Here is a 7,968-nt window from a genome sequence, read left to right on the forward strand (position 1 = left end):
CTTCAGCCCCGCCGGTGGTCAGGCCGACCCCTGCTCCTCGTGTCCGGTCCATGGTCCCCAGCCCAGCTGTCCAGTCGGTGGTCAGGCCGACTCCAGCTCCTCGTGTCCGGTCCATGGTCTCCAGCCCAGCTGTCCAGTCGGTGGTCAGGCCGACTCCAGCTCCTCGTGTCCGGTCCATGGTCTCCAGCCCAGCTGTCCAGTCGGTGGTCAGGCCGACTCCAGCTCCTCGTGTCCGGTCCATGGTCTCCAGCCCAGCTGTCCAGTCGGTGGTCAGGCCGACTCCAGCTCCTCGTGTCCGGTCCATGGTTCCCAGCCCAGCTGTCCAGTCGGTGGTCAGGCCGACTCCAGCTCCTCGTGTCCGGTCCATGGTTCCCAGCCCAGCTGTCCAGTCGGTGGTCAGGCCGACTCCAGCTCCTCATGTCCGGTCCATGGTTCCCAGCCCAGCTCTCTCGCCGGTGGTCCTCAGCCCAGCTGTGCCTCCAGAGCACCCAAGCTTTGGGTGCCGACCTCCGGAGAGGTCTTGCCGTAGGCCTCCTGCTCGGCCCCCAGTGGGGTTGCTGCCTCACTGTTGGCCGTCCTGCCAACCCCTTGAACTCTGTGGCCCCCTTGTTCTGCCCTGCCTCATGGGTCGTCCCACGGGACGCCCACCTGAACTGTTTTGCCCTCCTGGTCTACTCGGTCGACCTCCGGGTCTGCCTCCTGAACTTTTGTTCACCTCTGGCCACCCGGGACGGCCTCCTGAACTGTGTTTACCCCCTGATTTGCCCGGCCTGTCGGGTCATCCCCCGGGACGACCTCCTGTACTCCGTGATCTCTTTGGTCTGCACGGCCTCCTGGGTCGCCCTCCAGGACGGCCTCCTGAACAGTGTTTTCCCCCTGATTTGCTCGGCCTTTCGGGTCATCCCCCGGGACGGCCTCCTGAACTCCGTGATCCCTTTGGTCTGCACGGCCTCCTGAGTCGCCCTCCGGGACGGCCTCCTGAACTGTTCTGTCTCTCTGCCCTGCCCTGCATGTTAGGCCAAGTGCCTTACCTGCCCTGTTTCCTGGGCATGATCTGCCTGTTGGGTGGTTCCCCTGGACTGTTTTGTCCCCTTGGCCTGCTTGTGCGACCTCCCGAACTCTGTCGCTCCCTTGCCTTGCCCTCTGGCCACCCTCCTGAGAGTTCCTGGTCTGGCCCTCCTCCTATCCTCCCTCTGCCCACCCTGGCTCGACTTGCCCTCCTCCTGTCCTCCCTCCGCCCACCCTGGGCCGGCTTGTGCCTTGATTTTGTGCTGTTTTGGGTTTTGTTGACCGTCTGGAGACGCTCGTCGGGGGGGGGGGTACTGTCACGCTCTGCCGGTTGGCCATCCTTTGTGTTTACTTTTGAGTTTGGTATCTGCCTTGGTATGTTGAGTTTTGGGTTCTGTCCTGTCTAGTGTCCAGTATCTGTTATATAGTCTGCTTGTCTCTCTGTTTTCCTCTGCTCTCTCTCTCTGCCTCGTTAGTCTCATGTCTTTCACCTGTGTTGCTCCCGCCCTGCTCGTTAGTCCCTGTGTGTATATATACCTGGTGTTTCTGTCTTGTCCTTGTCCGGTCATTGTTCATGTTACCCCCCAGTCTGTCGTGTGTGTACTCTCTGCCTGTAACCAGCCTTGCTTGTCTCGTCTTGTCTCGTCTCCCGGTACTTTTGGATTTTGGATTTCAGTTATTCGGCCACTCACCTGTAAGTGTGCTCGCTTTTGTTTGTTTATTAAAACCCTTCGTTGTACCATACCTGCCCCGCTCTGTGTCCTGCGTTTGGGTTCTCCAACCTGCCTCCACACCACGATCGTGACAGATTCAGTATTTGCTGAGGTCGTTGCATTTTATGACTAGCATTCTTGCCAACTTCCAGACATCAAAGCCTAAACTGGGAGACAAACCTAACCTGGTCTCTAAGAATATATAACAAATATAATATAAATATAAAATACATACAGAATATAATGTAGTATCATATATAAGACTTTCAAGCATTATGTATTTCTTTCTTTCATGATTTAGTATTCCCTCCTCTTTTGTGTCTTTTATTTGGGGAAGTAGCCTCTTTAAACACGATTGTGGCATCTTTTCACCTCAATGATGAATTAATTGACTCCACGACTTTAATAGCTTCTGCTCATGCTCAGGTTTTCTGCTCATGTTCAAAATGTGTTTGTTGTCATGTTGAGAAAAGTCATAATATTACATAACTAACATTCTCATTGAATGAAATTCATAATACGTGGTTGCTCCACCTGTAGGATCCCCTTCAGACCGTCTGGCAGACACAGAACCCCGTTTGGGACTGGACTTATAATAGTAGGCTAAGAAAAAATTGGTTTCTGCATTGCAGTGTTTTAAACCCAACCATTTTGGCGTGCCGTTAATTGTCCACTTAACCAGCAGCAGCTCTAGCACAGGAAGCTTTTTTCTATAATATCAAGCAGGAGAGCCTCAGGCGCGTCCCAGTGTCTCGCATGCACCAAACATGACATCTAGACTTTTCTCAAAGAACATAAAAGTTGAGTCCGTCACAGTACAGCCACAGTCCGTTAGACCTGTAGACTGCCATTCTTTTTTGTAGTAGTAGTAGTATTATTATGATTGTCAAGTGTCTCATATACAGGATATATGTCCCTCTTTATATCCTCCTGGTTGTTGTTTCTTTGTGTTTTGTCCCTTCTCAATCTGGTTCCTTGGCCCTCAAATCAGGATCTACATACAAGCTTTTTCTAAAGCTTTCTACTGTAGCACACAGTCTTTCTCAAACGACTATTTCCAAGGTCAAGCATTAAAGTGATTAAAGTAAGACTGTGTCAATCATGAAAGAAAAAATTAATTTCTTGTCCTCTTACAAAAGTTGAACTCTTGCTCAGTTCAACACACTCAGGTTCTTTGCTGCCTTTTGCAGCATTCAGACCAACAGCGAATGTTCTCCTCGCGACGCTTTCCTCGCGTGAGTACATTTGCTGCAAGTGTTCACACACAACGCGAGAAGGCGATTTTAACGCGACAATGTCAACAAACACAACTTGCCATTACTACAGCTGTATGAACCCAAAGTAAACATTTTGCTGTGATTAAATAGCAATAAACGGATTAAACTGATGCCAAAATAACTACAACACGATGCAGATTTGTTAAACATATGAATTCATGCTTTGTCAGGTCTGTCAGCAAGACAGCAGGACAACAACTTCTAAAATGTTTGTTTTCTGAATGGAGTTTGGATCGATCAGGGCTATGCTATGCTAACTTGGTCACAGTAAAGTACAACGATGGCTGTAATAAAGTTACACACACATGTTTTCTGAACTCACCAGGTAGTTCAACTTCCTCACTTTCTTTTCTCCAAGTAATGTCCAGTTTTGTCCGTATTTTTGCGCATGCGTAAGACCCACAAGCGTGGTCTGTTTCCACGCCCATAAATCTGTGCAACTTTGCTGTTAGGAATGCCGTCGAGACAGTGGCTGATCGTCAGTATCATCAAAAAACAAAAAAGTCATCACAATACGCTACCCTTGATATCTTAAATAAAGATGTTATAATATAGTATTTCAACATGCTCCCCATCTCTTTACAGTACACATGGAGTGAGTAGTGGTGCAATATAAAATTTTTCTGTAATGGAATACGCTACCCCTGAAATAATGTTATAATATAATCAAAAAACAGAATATGTCATAATACTGTGAGAGTTATAACTTTATGGGATTGGAAAAGGGAACACATAAGGTAGCATTTTTCGATAGGGCAGCATAGATCGTCAGAACACCGGCCAGCAGATTTTAATCCCCCGCTCTGCCCGGCCCTCTCCACACAACGCACTGAAGCCGTTGGTTATGTACGGACAATCTCAGCACTGAGCTATTGTGACTCAGCGTCATGCGACTTCTTCGCTTGAGTTGAAAATATTCAACTCATGTGAATTCCTTTGCATTGCCTTCACGTTGCCTTCGTGTTGCCCACGCCCCGCCCCTTCGCGTCGCTTCACACAGCACGACAGGAAATCGCGGCTCTACGTGTCTTTGCATTGACTTTGTATGTAAACTCACCGCCCCGAAAGGGTCTGAAAGAACCATTACTTCGTCTGGTATGGTGGCTAGTCAGTGAGATCTAATTGTGTCACACCCACACAGTCTGATGAAACTGATTACTATCTTATGAAATCATCAATAAATTTAATAATATTATTATTATACATTAATAAATGTAAATTATAGATATTTTAATAATTTTTACTCAGGTTATCAAGAAATACTACAATTTCTAGGTCTTTAATCAATATTGAGGTAATTTGCAACAACTTCAAAGAATAACTTTGGTAAACCTTTATTGTTTTTATGCAATAACAGACAAAAAGCAGATTCACACACAACCCTTTGAATCAGAACATTACAGAGTCCTCCAATCACAGAAGTTTTGATTAATTATAGACACCTCCATCAGAGACACGTGTGATGACATATCAGAGATCAGCATTTACAAACACACTCCACACTGCATGTCGGTCTGGCCTTGTTGGTCTCACAACCATCTGTGCTGGATGGGGTTGTTGGTCTAGCTGTGCTGGTATCACAAGATGCGGGTGTGGGTGTGGGTGTGGGTGTGGGTGTGATTGTGGGTGTGGGTGTGGGTGTGTCTGTTTGTGTGGTTGGTGGTGCTGCTGTTGTTGTTAGTGCAGCCGTGGTGGTTCTGGTTGTTGGTGCAGCCGTGGTGGTTCTGGTTGTTGGTGCAGCCGTGGTGGTTCTGGTTGTGGTCTGTGCGTTGCCAGAGGCTGTTTTGTGCGGAAAATGTCAAATCAGATTTACATTAAGTCTCGAGGCAAGTTTAGATCTTTATTTGGAATGAAAGTTTCTCTTACCAACAAACAGAAGAAGGACGACACAAATCTTTGCAATCATGGTGATGCAGTGATAGTTTCTCCTGTGTGGTGACTGAAAAATATAATTGGTAAATTTAAAAAGTAAATTAAAAGCTGAAAATGGTTATTTGCATTTTAAACAGGAGGAAAAATTGACTTAAATTGTTTGCTCATATTTTTGGCACACCTGTCTTTCACTGAAATACCAAATAAAATAAAACCTTAAAGCTTCTGAATCAGTAATTAAAAGAAACACAACAAATAAAACGTCTCCAACCTCTCCTGGTTCTGCCCTGCTAGATAACAGTTAAGGAATGACTATTATCGTTTCCTCTTTGGCTGACTATTAATTTAATTTATTGCCAAATATCTTTACAAAAAGGTATCTGCAGCAGCTTTCGATAACTTTATAATAATTTGAATGCTCTGAACACAAATTAAATTGTTTACAAGATAAACTAAAGTTATAATAGCTGTGAACACCTGTACTTGTATTTCAATGTGTGTTGAAACATGTAACTTACCTTTTACAATATTATAAATGTATTTTATTTTAAAACAATCTACAAGTTCCCTTCCTATCCCGACAGATTTCTCAAAAGTATTTACATTTTTTGATAAATAAAAAGTTGTGTTTAAATAATAATACTATAGTATTATGGCAAACTGTATTTGTATAGCACTTTTCATACATTCGATGTGGCTCAGTGTTTCATATAAAATTGTGTTAAAACTTCTAATCTAACTAAACTTACTAAACAGTACTAATAATAACTCGGTACCGAGTAATAATAACTTTCTTCATTGTTAAAGGTGAACAAAAACATGTTTCTCTACTCATGTTCCACCCAACCGGTGTGGATTTCTCAGAATTTGTCATTTTACATTTAATTCATTCACACCAGTGTCTGCATTCCAGTGCATTAAACCCAACCTGTCCTCATACCATAAAGACAGATAGGTTGATTGCCAGTAAATCCTTAAACAAAACTGGCATTTAAAAAGTTCCAGTGACAGGCGTGCCAGACCTTATGTTACGTGTCTTGTTTTATATAAACATGTTTGGCCAGAAGCGGTGTTGTAACCCCACCATGCCACTCTCAGACACATTGTATAACAGGGTTCTTGCAACTTTCAGTCAAATTCAGACCTTTTAAGACCTCAACAAAATACTTTAAGACCCCAAAATGTTCAAACAATTTCTTTGAAAGAAAAGAAATGCGCAATACATCTCTTTTAAAGGTGACCTATTATTCTGCATGTATGTTAACTTGGCATGATTCAAAGTTCATAATTTTCTATCCTATACTGGCCCTTCTTACAGACCATTGTTGCAAAAACTCCACATGGCGGCGCCCTATCAGCCAAACTCAAGGTTTCAAAACGGCAGCCCACAAACCAACGGGTGACGTCACGATGGCTACGTCCATTTCTTACATACAGTTTATGGTATGAACAGGCTGTAGATGTTCCTGTAGGTCTCCTTTAAAACATATCAGCTTTGACTTTCTTCCACACAGGACTCAAATGTCGGTCTCATTTGTGAAAGTCCTGAGTTTACTTGACAAATCCATCCATCCCACCCTCCTAGTCACACTTACTACATACTATGTCCCCTGACTTCCTCTGCCAATGTGATATTATGGGATTCCATGTCAACAGATTTTAAGCTTTTCGCGTGTGATTTAACGGCATTAAGTCCCCACAGACCGCAGCAACAGAAAGGACCTAAATGCTACTCAAAACAAAATGGTTTGGGTTACAATTATGGCGTCACTTAACTTACGCAACCTAAATAAATCTAGTCTTTTTGTTTTATTTTTATTTCAAATGGCATCCGAACGCCTGTCTCTTGGGTCAAAGTCTGGTTTATTATTCACCTAAATCACCTTTCCCAAGCTTTGTCTGAGGGGAGGCCCCCCTGGTCTACCACAAAAGAAAAGAAATCGTTGTATGGTGACACCAGGCTGCCTCTGCCACTAGAGGTTGTGGCCTAACAAAAAGTCTAAATATGGGTTGTAATTAGCCATTCAATATTCAACCTTTGCAGTTTTTCTGGTGAGGGCTGGCTGTGATTACAATACGGCACCAAACAAACCAACAAACAGTACGTTAATAAAGCCGAACATCTTTTTGTTTGTTTCTTTCTGCATTAATGAGCAGACTACTGACAGAAGTGTACTTTCTCTCACACACTTCCCAAGCACTTTATTGGTTTGTGTGCGGCATTTCGACAAAAAGGAAGTGGATAAAATATTTACCACCAGTGATATGTAGAGAGCTGCTGTCTTCTCTGCTCCACTTCAAAAACTGGAAGTGCAACAACGTGAGTATAACTGACTCTCTCCTACTGATGATCCACCACTGACTGGTAGCACCGCTGGATACGACTGATTATAATCAATATTTTTTACCTAACACAGGACTGTAAAGAGTAGTATTAGCAGTAGACTGTTGTAGTAATACCAGTGGTAGAAGTAATAGTAGTAATTAACCATAGTACTTCAAGCAGTAACAGCAGTAAAAGTAATATGAGTAACAGTTACATGAATTGTATGGTAGTAGTAGGCCTATTACTTTTGATAACATTGCAGTACAGGCAGCAGAAGTAGTAGTATTGCCTTGGGACAAAGAGTATTATATCAGTATGAGTTGTTTCGCTAATATAAAAGTGTAATGTTACAATTTGGTTGTATAACTAAAATTCATGATCATATCACTATGATCAGAAAACTGAAATCATATTAAATGAAGTTTCCAATTCTGAGAAATCCTGAGTAATTAGCATCTGTTTGTTTTTTCAGAAATACAGTTATTCGCCGTGTATATCAATCAGCTGACTAGGCTTTCACTAAAGTTCACCCATACACCTTCTTTGTTTTATGTGTACACAAACATACAGGTAAAAACTGAAATGCGAAGTTGTGGTGTCAGTGGGATCCACAGGCGCAGGCTGATTTCCTCCGCTAAGCTTATGCTAAGCTAAGCTAGTCGCCTCCTGGTCTCAGCTCAATTCTTAAGGCAACGGATAGGTGGTATCTTTTAGTCTAGCTCTCTAAAAAAGGCAAAAAAGCATAGTTCATCAAATATTGAACAATATCTTT

The 7,968-nt window shown here is 43.4% G+C and overlaps 1 long non-coding RNA gene across 1 annotated transcript; it reads right to left on the minus strand.

The window, feature by feature from the left end:
- Positions 1–4,316: 4,316 nt before the first annotated feature.
- On the minus strand, positions 4,317–5,012 carry LOC119894683. Its single transcript, XR_005442968.1, has 2 exons — positions 4,865–5,012; positions 4,317–4,777 (listed from the first exon to the last, which is right to left on the minus strand). It is a non-coding gene; the product is annotated as an uncharacterized LOC119894683 (long non-coding RNA).
- Positions 5,013–7,968: the final 2,956 nt, after the last annotated feature.

This window comes from Micropterus salmoides, unplaced genomic scaffold (genome assembly GCF_014851395.1).
Source record: "Micropterus salmoides isolate LMB-PRFRI ecotype aquatic unplaced genomic scaffold, ASM1485139v1 Ms_hic_scaffold_841, whole genome shotgun sequence".
In the NCBI taxonomy this organism is placed as follows: domain Eukaryota; kingdom Metazoa; phylum Chordata; class Actinopteri; order Centrarchiformes; family Centrarchidae; genus Micropterus; species Micropterus salmoides.